Consider the following 14,919-nt stretch of genomic DNA (forward strand, 5'->3'; position numbering starts at 1 on the left):
CTCCAAGCTGCTACGGCGTCTGTGGCAACCATAGAAGAAGGGGCTGTTAAGATCTTTGGAGTGCTCTATGGACAAAGATGTGAAAGTTCCCCTGGGGCAAGAAGGCTAAATTGCCAATTATTATTAATTAATAAACAAAGGACCTAGGAATTCCTCAAATAGTTTATTCCACCACTTCCATTATGTATAGTTCTTTCCAGATGGCTGATACAAACAGGACTGATATGGAGAGGTACCATCACATCACCCAAAGGAAACAGCCACAAAGAGTTTAGCAGGAGGGCATGCACTGCTCCTTTTGGCTGCACTGGTAAGCCTGACTGCTGTGGCCATCATATCTTACCCTCTGTAATTTTTCTGGCTATAATCTTTTGTAAAGCATGAAGTAAGGAAAGAAGAAGCCAGCAATCAACTAAACCAAACTTTGAAAGGCTGGAGATAGACCTGAAGGCATAGCTGTGCAGCACAATACAAAAACATTTGAGGGAGACAACCACATTCCTCCCTATTCCTGGGACATGGACAGTAAAGAACATTTGATATCATTACCTAAAGATATTTTTATATGAAACTAGTTGTTCAAGTCTATTATTAGCTATATTTGTCTTTATTTCACCAGTAATTGTAAATGAGAAAGCAAGGAATCAGCATTTCTTAGTCCTTGTGTGTATGTGGCTAATCCTTGTCTCTGGCTCCTTTTATTCAAGTAATCACCACTAGGAATTTTAACATTAGAAGTTTTATTTTTCAGCTAACTAATTATTTTCTCTCAGTAATATTTTAAACAGATTTCAGCTATTCAGCACCTAGTACAATACAAGAGCATATAAAATAAAACCATGCCCTGTCTTTGCAGCATTTCTCTTCTGACATGGTACAAAAGGTGATTAATTTATAAAACCGGTGTTATTTGGTAAATACAGCTTATAAATATTTTTTCTGTCAAGCACACATCAAGATCCCTGCTACTACCCTGAAAGTAGCATTTCCCCAGCAGTATAAGGCTGCAGAATTTATTTACTGGAGAACATTTTCTACAGATTGACCTCCCTATTCTGATGGAAAGGTTCAGACCTCAACTCTTCTTATCTTTGTCTTTTCCCAAAGTGTGATTTCCTGAGCAGAAGGGAGTCAGAATATTCCTTATCTGTCTCTTGCAGTGTCAGGCAGGAAATTATAGATTTTATTGAAGATCTAAAATTTGCCATTCTCTTCCATTTATTTAGCTTCACTCTTTAAACCAGGGACATGGGAAAAAAGTCTTATCTTCACCTTCAATACCCTCAATGATTCATCTCTTCTGTTTTCAGAGTTGTATTTGAAAGCCGTTTCACACTGAAGAGTGCTCAGCATGCTGCTTTATGCTTAAACAGTAGCTGACAGATCCTACACAAGAGAATAGTCTCCTTTGCAATGCCTCATTTCCAATGAAGCTGAGGCTAGCATGTGGGCATATTAGAAGAGAATCACTGGACACCAGTTTTCATCACTGACACCAGTTTTCAGCAGAATGATACATTACAGAATGGGCAGACATGAATAAGTTTAGAGCACTGCCATGCAAAAATCCCTTGGGTTTTAAAGGAAGCAAAAAAGTGGTTTCTCAAAGAAACAGTGCCAGCACTAAGAGAAATCCCCATTTTGTACATTTACAGTGCACCCATTGGTAAGTACAACAACTGAACCAACCTGACTTAATTTTACATTTTTTAGTGCCTTAAATAAAAGAAAGAAGTATGCAGAATGTGAAAAATAAGTACTGAAAATAAGGCTGAACATTTAATAAAGTATCCAGGGACTAAAATTATGCAGTATAACAGTAGGTATCAGGGGTAACAATAACTTCTTGTGTAGCTGCAGAAATAGCAGTCATGATGTGCAGGCCAGAGAGCAGATATGTGAGCACTCATTATATCTTTCTTTGCTTTAAAATGCCATTGTACTTACATTTCTCATTAATTTTAACCGAGGCTATTTTTGAACTGGTTGATAACACAGTCAGTACCAAAGACATAAGAATTCAAAATAGAGTAGGGCAGGAAGACACCAGTGAGAACCCTTAGGGAAATTAGATATTGCAAAGGTGAAGTCTAGGATGCTTCAAGAACTGGGTTGCTGCTGTAAAACCAGAAGTTACATCTCATAATAGCGAGTTTGGTGAAGTTCTACACAAACAAAACAGTACCAGTGTTAAACTGGTTTAAAGTTCAAACTTCAGTGTTTAAAATCTCATCATTTACTTAACTATGGCTTCCAGAGAGAATTGCTGAAGCAAATCCAGCAACTTCCTATTATGTAAAAGCCTAACAAGAGCTGAGAGTAGAAAGTCCTCCTGAACTTGGGGCTTTCCTGGGCACAGGAGGCTGTGCTTGGCCAGTCTCTATCTTTGAGAACAAAAACATGTCCTCAGGCTTCAACATGCTTTACAGAATCAAATCAGCATTTGATTGAATGACTCAGGTTCAGTGACTCAAAAATTCTAGATTTTTGAGCATGGCGCTCAAAATTAGAGCAGGAAAAATTGATATATTATTCTTAGTACCAATTCTTTAACTCTTTTCAAATTTTTCAGGTTCGCTGCTGAAATTGACATTGAAAACTAGGAATCTCTACAGATGTCTGTACTTTAAAAGCCTTCTGCTATAGCTCTGATCAGGAGCTCCCATCTGTTCTCTGTTTAATTTCAAGTGATCTCAATTTCTCCTAATTCCACTGGACACCTCCATAGTGGTTCTAAACTCTCCTGATCTTGGGTGAATTTTTCCAAATATTTCTGCTGAGGTTTGCATATGAAGGCTCTGTTGCCCTGGGAGACCATGGGATTTTCTGCCATATCAATGCTGTACACATCACTCTCCAAGCCTATGCAATAAAATGTCATAGTTTGTAGCAGTCACAGGCCCTGAAAGGTCTCCATGGCGGTCACTCACCTAAGATAAGAAATGCAGAGTCATGATGAGTGGACCAGAGCTGCCCCTCTTCTGCACTCAGACGCCTGTTATCTCTCTGTAAGGCTATAGGTCATATTCTCCTCGACCCCAGCCATTGGACGATTTCCAATCCCCCAGTAGCCTATATAAACCCTCACCTCTGCCCAGTTCAGTGGAAGAACTGTCAGTGGAACCCTTTGCAGAAGCTGCCAATAAAGACATCTCCGCAGAATTCCACACAGCCTTCACCTCTCTCCATCCCTGTGTCTGCCGAGGCACTTTGCGAGCACTGAGCTGAAATCACTGAGAGCTGAACTGACTAGAGCTGAAATCATTCCTCAAGTGCTCGCTAAAGTTGCCTGTGGCTGGGAGCTAGCCGGAGAGCCCAGACAGGCTGTGCCTCATCAGAACAGTGCTATCCAGGACACCAAAGGCGTATGCTGCCCGGGGGGCCGGACGGACCCCCAGGACTCCAGACCACCACACGTGGCAGCCCGAATGGGAGAACTGATATCCTGGTACTCCTGAGAGCAGCATTCCTTTGCGGATTGTTACTGCCTCAGCCCGCCATGACCCTCTGAGGGTAACTTCTCCATTATAGAAGAAGTTATCTGGAAGAGGCGTCCAACGAACCTGAATATCACCATCTGGGACGGAAGATCCTCAGGAGTTGGACAAAGCAGACCACCCACCCAGCAGTCTCTGACCCAGTTTCCGCTGAAAAAAGTGTAAGTTAAAAACAGCCTTTCTGCACGCTTTCAATCTTGGGTCCCCTTTTTGGTTTTTTTTTTCTTTTTTTTTTTCTTTTTCACTGCTGGGGGGGCAAAGGAACTTACAGCAATGGGATCAAACTCTAGTAAATTAAAACGATCCCAGCACAAGAGAGATTTATATTTACAAATCCTAGAAACCCTAAATGCTAACAACTTTTCTTTCTCTAAAGGCAATCTTTCAAAAACTAACTTGAAAAAAATTGTAACATGGATCCTTTCTCAGTTTCCAGACTTTAACATAAGCATGACTGCTTCAGACTCTTTTTGGGACTTAGTAGGGACAAGAATATATGTTTTCCAAACCAAAGAAGACTTTTCTGTTACCAAATTCCTGCCTCTGTTTCACTCTATCACTAAAGCTGTAAAAAAGATACAGAACTCAGTTCCTAGGCAAACCTCTACTAGTGAGGAAATTCCATTCTTATCTCTATCACCACCAGACCCTTCAAATGCTTATCTCCGAGATAACAGTCCTCTCTCTGTCAGCTCACTTCTTCCTGGGATGGGGAACAGGGGAGCTGCGCCACCCTTCCTGCACCTGCGGGGTCCGCGGAGCCCGCTCATCCCTCTGCCCCCCCTGGATGCGGCAAGCCAGAACTCAGCTCCCTCAGTTACGCAATGTACAGCATGGCGCTCGCACTGCCTCCATGCTCGGGTAAAATCACGTAAATCTTGATCAGGTATGCCCCGCCCTGCCCCAACACTGCCCAGCAGCCCGCTGTGCAGCCCGCCGCATCCCCTCCTCTCCCCCCCCGCCGCCATGCCTCCCCCCCCCACCACAACTCTCCCCACCCCTGTTACCACCCCTACCTGCCTGCCTGCCGCAGCCCCAGCAAATATCTCTGCACCCCCCATGGTGCCAGCGGCAGCAGCACCCCCCAACCCCACCGCGTCCTCTCCCCCGCTTCTCCCCTGCCTGCATTCCGAAGTGATGCATCCACCCACCCACCCTCAATGCCCCCCTAACAGCAGGCCCCCACACTCTGTCCAGTCTCCCGCACCCCTGCAAAAGGTCACTCCAACACGCCCAAAAAAGCATAGAGCACCTCCTGACCACACCTCATCAGAGGACAGTGAGTCTGAATCTGACACAGACGAAATTGATCCATGGGCTTTAATTAAAATGGAAGCGACTCGGGCAGGGGATTGGGAACTAGCTCAGAGAATTACTGCCTTCCAGTAAATTATATAAAGGGGAAAAGGGAGGGACCACTACTAGAATAACATGGGAACCTAACACAAATAAAGAACTGATCCAACTACAAAAAACAGCCAAAGAACATGGTAGAAGTTCATATATTTTTAGAAACTTCCTCGAAGTGCTTTTTTTGGCACATATTCTGGTCCCTCATGACCTTAAAAACATTGCCAACTGCCTTCTTTCCCCAGCAGATTATATGCTATGGAAAAGACTGGAAAAGGCAATTAAAAACATTATCAGACACCTATGCTTAAGATGCAAATAAGCAAGATTTTACAGTCCAACAGCTGGCCAGAGAAGGGGATTTACAGAAACCCTCTGACCAAACTAACACCTTACCTAAGGCAGCACTACAAGATTTGGCTATTGCAGCAAAAACCTCATTGCTTCTTACCCCAGATGACTCTATCCCTACCCAACACTTATCTAGTATTAAACAAGGAATAGATGAAAGCTTTATCAAGTTTGTAGACAGAATTAAAGATGCTCTGGAAAAACAGATAGAGAGCACAGAAGCAAGAAAAGAACTGTTGTGCAAGCTTGCTTTGTCAAATGCAAATGAACAATGTAAAACAATTCTGAGGGCTTTACCCTTGGATACAGAACCCACCATAGAGCAAATGGTGGAAAGCTGCACACGTCATCTGTCCACTGAGAACACAGTGGCCCAAGCAGTCTCTCAGGGTATTGCAGATGGAGTTTCTGGTGTGTATGCAGTAATAACTTCCAAAGACCAGGACCGCTACTATTACTTTGGGGAATTTGGACATTTCATGAAGGACTGTCCAGACAGGTCACCTACCCGAAACCCCCGTAACACCTACCAAAGACCCCAGAACCAGCAGCGATACCAGCAACGTTCGGGAAACTTCCAGCGGAGCACGGCCAGGCCCTACGCAAAGACAACAAATCAGAAGCCATCCAGATCCAGTCACGCGTCATCCCAGCAGATTCCAGGCCACATGGAGAGGATCCAAACCACAGAGAGATACAGATGGGAACAAGGCGCCAGTTGGTAACTGCTTTATCCATTGACTTTAATAATAAGGATGTTTATCGTGTTCCCACAGGAAAGCATGGACCAAAAGGTGGTCCTCTTATTATCTTAATTATAGCGGACACTCTCCATGGCCCAGAGGAAATCTTTGTCATTCCAGAGGTACAAACAGTGCACCCAGGACAAGAAATCTCTGTTCAGCTGTGTTGCACGGACTTACCATTTTTTCTTTCAAAGGGAACTCCTATCGCACAAGCCTTTCTACTCCCAAAGAATCACAGGGAACAGCTTCCTCTCAATCCGACAGTAATGTGGGCACAAGTTGTGGGATCAAGCAAGCCTACCATCAAGTGCGATCTATCCTACAGAGGAGAAGAGTTCCACCTGCCAGGGATGCTGGACACTGGTGCGGATGTGACCATCGCTCGCTCGGAATGGCCAGCACACTGGGGACTACAACCAGTAGCAGGAATGATTTCAGGGATCGGTGGAGCCACAGTGTCCATGCGAAGCAAACACAACATCCTCGTTGAAGGGCCTGAAGGCAAGCTGGCAACCATCCGCCCATTCATGGTAAAAGCCCCCATCACCCTTTGGGGAAGGGATGTTCTATCCCAATGGGGAGCTTCCCTACGTATTCCCAGTCAGGATTTCTGACTGGGGCCACTGAGGAGCGCGCACTACCAGACACCCCTCGGCTCACCTGGAAATGCCAAGACCCAATCTGGATTGACCAGTGCCCCTCTCTAAAGCAAAACTGCGCGCACTACGAGCCCTTGTGGAAGAACAGCTCGCCAAAGGTCACATTGTTGAGACCACCAGTCCTTGGAATTCTCCAGTCTTCATATTGAAAAATCCTGGGATGGACAGGCGGAGGCTCCTCCATGACCTTCGCAAAATCAATGCGGTCATTGAGGACATGGGTGCCCTCCCGCCTGGCCTGCCTTCACCATCGATGCTGCCCCGAGACTGGACACTTGCCATCATAGACATTAAGGACTGCTTCTTCAGCATTCCGCTGCACCCCCAGGACACTCCATGGTTTGCTTTCTTCGTACCCTCTCTTAACAGAGAGGCTCCACTCAAAAGATACCATTGGTTGTATCTTCTCCAAGGACTAAAAGTCTCACCTACCATATGTCAGTGGTACGTTGCTCACATCCTGTCTCCTGTTCGGAACCTATTTCCAGATGCAATCATCTACCACTATATGGACGATATCCTGGTCTGTGCATCAGGAAAAACTTACTTAGAAAAAGCAGTTAAAGGGACAATCAAAACCATAGAAAAAGCAGGGTTCGAGATCCGTGAGGACAAAATACAGTACACCAACCCATGGACTTATCTTGGATTCCTGATCTGAGAAAGGACAGTTGTACCTCAGCAGCTTGCCATCCGAGACGACCCAAAAACCTTGAGAGACTTACACAGTCTGTGTGGATCCATCAACTGGGTACGTCCCCTGCTAGGAATTAAAACAGAGGACCTCGCTCCCCTGTTCAACCTTCTCCATGGCAACGAAGACCTAGACTTTCCATGCACGCCCACAACAGAAGCCCAAGACACCATCGCCAAGGTCCAAGAAGCCCTGTCTTCACACCAAGCCCATCGCTTCGAGCCCAAGCTGCTTTTCCAGTTCGTCATCCTTGGAAAAGCACCTTGGTTCTATGGACTGATCTTCCAATGGGATCTTCAACTCCCAGACCCTTTATTGATACTGGAATGGATCTTTACAAACAACCAACCTTCAAAGACAATTACTACCTTCCAGGAAATAATGGGAAATTTAATAAAAAAGGCCAGAACTCGCCTCCGCTCCCTTGCAGGGTGTGATTTCACATGCATATATTTGCCACTGACCACTGGGGATCTGGAACATTTGCTCCAGACCAATGAAAACCTCCAATTTGCCCTAGACAGCTATACAGGCCAAATTTCCATTCATATCCTAAAACACAAACTTTTTAATGCAGTCTTTAATCTGACCCCAAAATTAGTCCAAAGTAAAACACCACTCAAAGCTCTAACAATTTTTACAGACGGCTCAGGGTCATCCCACAAATCTGTAATGACTTGGAAGAACCCTAAGACTCAAAATTGGGAGTCTGATATCCAAATAGTGGAGGGATCTCCACAGATTGCAGAATTAGCAGCTGTTGTCAGAGCCTTTGAGAAATTCAAAGATGAACCTTTTAATCTGGTCACAGATTCTGCATATGTCGCAGGTATAGCTATGAGAGCAGAACACGCTTTTCTCAAAGAGATTTCCAACCCAAAGTTACATCAATTGATTTCGGCATTAACACGTTTAATCTCTCACCGAAAGAAAGCTTACCATGTAATGCATGTGAGGTCGCACACTGATCTCCCAGGTTTCATCACAGAAGGAAACAGGAAAGCGGATGCATTGGCCATGGCAATAGAAACTGCTAACGTTCCTGACATCTTTGCCCAGACAAAGTTCTCAAACGCATTTTGCCATCAAAATGTACATGCCCTTATTAGAATGTTCAAGCTTTCAAAAGATCAAGCAAAAGCTATTGTCGCCACATGCCCAAACTGTCAAAATTACCAGATACCCTCTATGGGGACAGGAGTCAATCCCTGAGGACTGAACAGCTGCCAGCTGTGGCAGACAGACGTAACTCATTTCACACCTTTTGGAAGGTTCAAATATGTGCATGTATCGGTCGACACATTTTCGGGAGCAATATTTGCATCAGCTCATCCAGGAGAAACTACACAACACACCATAAAGCACTTCCTCCTTGCATTCGCTACCCTGGGAGTACCAAAACAAATCAAAACAGACAATGGACCTGCCTATACCTCTCAAAAATTAAGAGAGTTCTTCAGTGAATGGGGAATAGAACACAAGAGAGGCATACCAGCAAATCCCACAGGACAATCAATCGTGGAAAGGACACATCAAACACTCAAAAGAGTCCTCAATCAGCAGTGAAGAGAGACAAAAATCATATCTCCAGTTGAGAGACTTTGCAAGGCTCTCTACGTCATCAATTTTCTAAATGGTACAACATCAGAGCCTGACCCGCCAATACTTCGCCACTTTGCAAATACCACCCAAGTAAAGCTCACTGAGAAACCACCAGTGCTAGTGAAGAACCCGGAAACACATCAAATTTCTGGGCCTTTCCAGTTGATTACTTGGGGTAGAGGGTATGCATGTGTTCTACTACCATCTCTTCCAAGACGGTACCGAGGAAAAAACATAAAGCCATACCTAGGCAATGCAAACACTACTCCCACAAACAGCGACAAGAATCCCCCGGAGTCAAATACAAGACCTCCTCAAAATCAGACAAGCTCTGCCTGGAGACAAAGACATCGCCGAATATCCACATACAGAAGAAAAGACCATCCCATCACGTGACAGCAGACAAAACAGAAAGTGTAACAACATTCTGCTGTAGCAGTTAAGCCATAAGCTAGACACAGCCTGAACACAAATTGTTCTCTGAATGATATGTTATTACCCTTTGTTTACCCTAAAAAACCCTATTGCTTTCCCTTCTTAATTTAACTCTTACCAAAAACCTCTAACCTTATACCCACTCCCCCATCCTTAGCTTATAGAAAAAAAAAAAAAAAGGGGTGGGGAGGGAAGGAAAGGAGGAAAGGAATAAGGGAGAGAATCCCCTCCTACCACCATAAAGATAACAAATGTTAACTTATATTCCCTATCAGAAGCCCCATCCTTATCCAAAGATGAAAATTATCTCCATCTCCATCCTCGCTGCTGCCTGGATGCTCTTCAACATACCATATGCCTTCGGCTGGATTAGCCCACAGCCTAGCCACAATGTTTGGGTAACCTTGGCGAAAACATTAAAACAGGATAACATGTGCTTATCCATGGGAAGCCTTGATAACCCACTTTCCACATGTTTAGTAGGGATTCCATTCGTAGCAGATGATTGGCCCGCCTACAATTCAGAGCTACTCCGCACCACAGGTAAGAGACCCAACATGGTAGATACTTGGGACAAGTGGACAAAAATGTTGCCCAGTGCTCAAGAGGAAGCCCAAGAATTGGACCTGTTGGAGTCCTCCAAGGCAACATACTGCATCAAATTTTACTTTAGATGTCCAAAGAGCAATTGGCCAGAAATTGAACAGACAAAAAACACATACAGAAAGGATGTATCACCCATTAATAAAGCCTATAACTATCCGGATTGGTGCAATTACACCGCTCAGGTGATCTCTGTATCCTCTCTCCACCCCAAAGTATTACCCAAGGGAACGTTTCTCATCTGTGGTGACAGAGTATGGGCTGGGATTCCCTCCCGCCTTCAGGGAGGTCCCTGTAGCCTTGGAAAACTTTCCACCCTCACTCCCAATATTACCTTGTTACATAACTGGAAAAAAGAAAGTGAAATAAAACACCACAAAAGATCCTACACAGAATTTGATGAAAATTGCGATCCAAAATTATATGATTGGAACAAAACAAAAAAGATTGCAGTCTCCCTATTCCTACCCTGGGTAGCTGCAGCTAAAACTCTTGGGGAAATAAATCACTTAGGGTGCTGGCTCAGCAAGCAAGCCAATGCTACCTCTGCCGCCCTAAGTGATCTTTTAAAGGAAGAAGAAACCACAAGACATGCATCACTTCAAAATCGAGCAGCAATCGACTTCCTGAGGAAAAAAAAGAGAAATATGTAGGTTTTGGGCAAATTCTGCCATCATAATTAAAATAGAACAAAATCCTTGTTTATGACCAACATTTACTGCGAACTTTCTTGAGTTTCATTTTCTGGAATAGATAGTAACTCATTTTGTGTCTTAACATTGTCACATTGAAGGAATTATGTGTGAGATGAGTCAAAATTATTCACCTCTTTACAGAGAGCAAGGAATTTTATATATATATATATATATATAAACTGTGGCAAGCACAAAAAACCAGTTACTGCTATTTTGTCAGAAGTAGCATGGTGATAATTTAGGTAGTGTCTCTATGCCAGGCAGCTCTCAGCTCCTGCTGTGTTCCTTAGGAGTAGGATCTGTGCACCTAGGAAGTGGGTGATGGTTTTGTGACAGCCACCAACTCCCCAGGAGTTCTCAGCTTCCCACTTCTTAAAGCAGCCCAGCAACCCAGGACTGTTGCTTAACAGCACCTGGTCATCTGCATCCTGCCTCTGAGAGCATCATATTTCACAGTCTACCTGTTTTCATCAGTCTTTGCCCATGCATTTTGAAGTCTGCTTATTTAAATATATAATGGCCACTTTTTGAGGTACCTGGCCCCAATGCAAAGCATGACTCTGATACAGGTGGTGGTGCATCTTTCCTGCAGATGATATGACACTGGATGAGATAGCTTAGTGTGGCAAGCCAGTCTCCAGAGAATATTGCATCACCTGTGTTGTAAATGGCGCACTTAAAAATATGTCAGAGGGAGCTGCAAATATAAACTGATATATTTTGAAGCTTAAATGTGCTTGCCAAACTTGCATACTGTCAATGAGTGGCATGAATGGAAACTGGCTAGAAGCAAGCAGTGGATGCAGCTGGTTCCATAGACGTGAACCATGTCAGATAACCAAATATGATGTTGGTATATACAGATCTAACCAGTTAGCAAGAGCTAACTTTGTGTCAGAAAAGAAAGTTGAGAAGGATCTCATAACTATACTGTAAAAGTAGAATTTGTCTAACAACACTGCTGATGTTACAAAGAACAACTTCCAAGGGATCCTGACATCCTCTCTGAATGCCATGTATGAAAGGAAAAAATTACAAAATCTTAAGCCATTGAACTTTTTTTTTTGAGGAGGATATTATTCAGAATCCTTAGAATGAATTGTCAAGAAATGCCCCTTATTGTTATCGAGTTTTAAAGGTATAGCTGGAAGCACGTCTACCAACAGATAGCAGGCAGGGAAAGCCTCCTGGACTTTAGTACTTGTCAGTCAAGTGCAGTATACCACTGTGCTACTAGTGACAGAATTTAGTTGTGCTTAGTTTGCAGAACTTTATAATGGATGTCTTCCTCATCATCTCATTGATTAACAGGTCTCTCCAATTGATTCTGCTGAAATCATCAGTAACACCTTATTCCTTAACACTTCATAAGCATGCAGCAGCAGTTTACTTAATTACTAAGTTTGAAACTGATTTTGGACACTAGGCTCCTGATAATTCACATAAATATGTATAATTTTGGTTTTGGTGAGCTGTCATTGTATCTCACATTTACAGTCCACATCACCATGCTGAATAATGAAGTTAAAATGGATTAAGAAAACAACAGCAAAAAGACGTTTTATTTTCAGCAAGCTTTCAGCCCCCAGTCATAACATGTTAAAATATTTACGGGGAGAAAGTGGGGAGGATCTTTTTCATTAAAAGCGAGGGTCATCTCTCTGAAGTGAACTGATCCCACAAGAAATTTCGGTGGGAGCCAGCAGAGATGACCAATGCTGCCTGCCTGGTTTGCCCCAGTTGCAGGGCTGCCTCGCTCCCCAGGTAGCCAGTACAGCCTGCTGAGCTGCTTAGTGTCCAGCTCTTTGTCTGAACTGCCTGTCTGACAAGCAGGGTGCCCACAGCCCTGCATGTCCTCCACAGCCTCAGCTCACAACTGTGTAAGAAAGGCAGATTTGCAGACCTCTGCACCTCTTAAAATACTAGGTGCTAAAAACTTTTGAAATTTATTTTGTGCAACAAAGAGATGATACACTTTATCTCACACCTGTCATTTGTTACAGAAGGTAAATGCTACTCTTAACTTTTCAAATCTAGATGCATATTCTAGCCAGTAAAACCACATGAGAAAATAGTTGACAGAATTCAGGACTGAAAATAAACTGAAGAGCATGCCTGGAGCAAGGGGTGTACAACTGAGGATCCAAGAAATGTTAGAGGTGTCAAACAAATGGAAATGTCAATGATAGCTGCCTGTTGCCAGGATGCAGAGGGAGGAAGGCCAGGCCATTGGCAGCATCTGACTGAGCCATCATCACAATTGTTGTGTCTAAACTTCAAACTGGGGTGCAGGGAATAATCTACTATAATGGAAGGAGATCTCACTTGGAATGGAAGAAGATTTTCTGATGGTAGAATTGCCGTCTGAAAACAAGGTCACTCATTCCTTGCTTGTAATGGGGGTATGAGCACAACACTGGGGAAAGTATCTGACCAAGGCACATACTCTTCAATGTAGTCACTAAGGTAGAATTCAATAGATTTCACTATAGAGATCCACCTTTATTTTTGTCAAAAAACACACAAAAAAGCTGATTTCTCACTTCAAGGTCAGACATGCATTTAGGCCCTAAGTGAATTCTTTTCTCCCTCAGCAGTTTGTGGTGTATTGCAACATTCATTTCCACACAACATTACTGCTATAAACCTTTTTACTCACTTGTTTTCTACTGCCTCGGGACTTGACAACTTGCCAATTTAACACACTGCCTTCCAGGCTGCAAACAATATCTCTATTCCATTTACCGGGAGAACCCATTTTTCTCCAGCTTTGAGCTTTGCATAAACTTATACTTCCAGCTTAATTACTTCTAATATTTAATATTTTAACCCATATGTAAAAAGTCAGAGGTACTGTTGTGTCAGCTCATTCAATTCTAAATGCTTTGCCCAGGATTTATTCTTGTCTTAAGTATACTTTCTATGTCACATTTCAATCAGGGACTGATTTAATGTCATAGCTTTCTCTTTATCCTCAGCTTAATTTTAACAAATTAGGAGGTTTTCAATTCCTTTTTTCATTATTTTATTTTTAAACAGTCTCTATAAACTGTGCTCTATAGTAACTTAATATTGCAGGCATTTCAGAAGTGTTTATGGGGTGCAATAACTTGTCAAACCTTTAGATCAGTACAGACTATTTCAGACAAAACAGAGCTTTCAGATTTCTTACTTGAATTTTTTCCCCACAAATGATACAGCTAATAAAACTTGATGCAGTTAATATTAAGAAACAGATATTTTAAAAATGAAAGTAAAATAAAGATTTAGGCCCTCGACTATTGTAAAAACATGCCAGTTTACTAACACTTGGTTCAGCTCACATCTCAATGAGCTGAGACAATATTTATGGCATTGCTCATTAAAAAAGCCAGAGAACTAATGCAAGTTTAAAGATTGAATGCCCTGTGCTCATTTTAGCCTAAGAACTACTTTTATGAGGCACACAGTCTCTCCTTTAGCAATTCACCAGCAGGGCTAGTCACACACAGAACATTATTTATTAATGGCTTCTGTACCCAGATTATTTTATATCCCAAGCAGTTTCAAAACATTATCTTTCTTACAGTTCAGAAAATAAAAAACGCATATGTTTTTTATTATTATTATTATTATTATTATTATTATTATTATTATTATTATTATAGAAAAGAGGAATCAGACTTCGACCAAAAGCAAGTACCTCCCACAATAAAACCATCCCCTGTTATTTCCACTGTCTTTATCTCTTCCCTTTCTGAGGCAGGATCAAGGTATTTAGAAGAGAGACCCAAACAGCGGAACAACAAAAACAACAAAAAAACCCTGCTTCAGCATGCATACTTATGTGTGTGTTTTCAGTATTCAGTTGCACCTAGAGAAAAGCAGCTTTAAAGGCTGAAAAGGCACACATACCCACAGGTATTAAAAACAGCAGTCTGCCAAATTTGAAGCAAATAAGCCCAACACTCAGTAGATTTGTGCTGTGTGTTGAACAATAACTGTGCTGCCAAAAACTTTCTGCCTTCTGCCTTAACTCCACAATGTTTCCTCCAAGAAGACTAACCTTACCACAGGCAACAAGAATTCCCACAGATGAACCCACTTACAGCTACAAGAGTTTCAATTTACTACAGCAGCTGCAGCAAATTGATTTCTGAACTGAGAGTAGCTTATTGGAGAATTTCCAAAAAGACCACAATTAGTACAGGCGAAACCCCGGAGAGAAACAAGCCCTCTTCAGGAAGGCTGGTTCATATACTGGGTTGTATGTGAAGTTAAGTACATGGATGGAAAAAATAATGCACA

General features: G+C 42.7%; 1 long non-coding RNA gene across 1 annotated transcript; it reads right to left on the reverse strand.

Annotated features, from left to right (window-relative positions):
• Positions 1-2,250: 2,250 nt before the first annotated feature.
• LOC128822605 (uncharacterized) lies at positions 2,251-3,647 on the reverse strand. Its single transcript, XR_008441509.1, has 3 exons — positions 3,564-3,647; positions 3,089-3,136; positions 2,251-2,384 (listed from the first exon to the last, which is right to left on the reverse strand). It is a non-coding gene; the product is annotated as an uncharacterized LOC128822605 (long non-coding RNA).
• Positions 3,648-14,919: the final 11,272 nt, after the last annotated feature.

Source organism: Vidua macroura, chromosome Z (genome assembly GCF_024509145.1).
Source record: "Vidua macroura isolate BioBank_ID:100142 chromosome Z, ASM2450914v1, whole genome shotgun sequence".
In the NCBI taxonomy this organism is placed as follows: domain Eukaryota; kingdom Metazoa; phylum Chordata; class Aves; order Passeriformes; family Viduidae; genus Vidua; species Vidua macroura.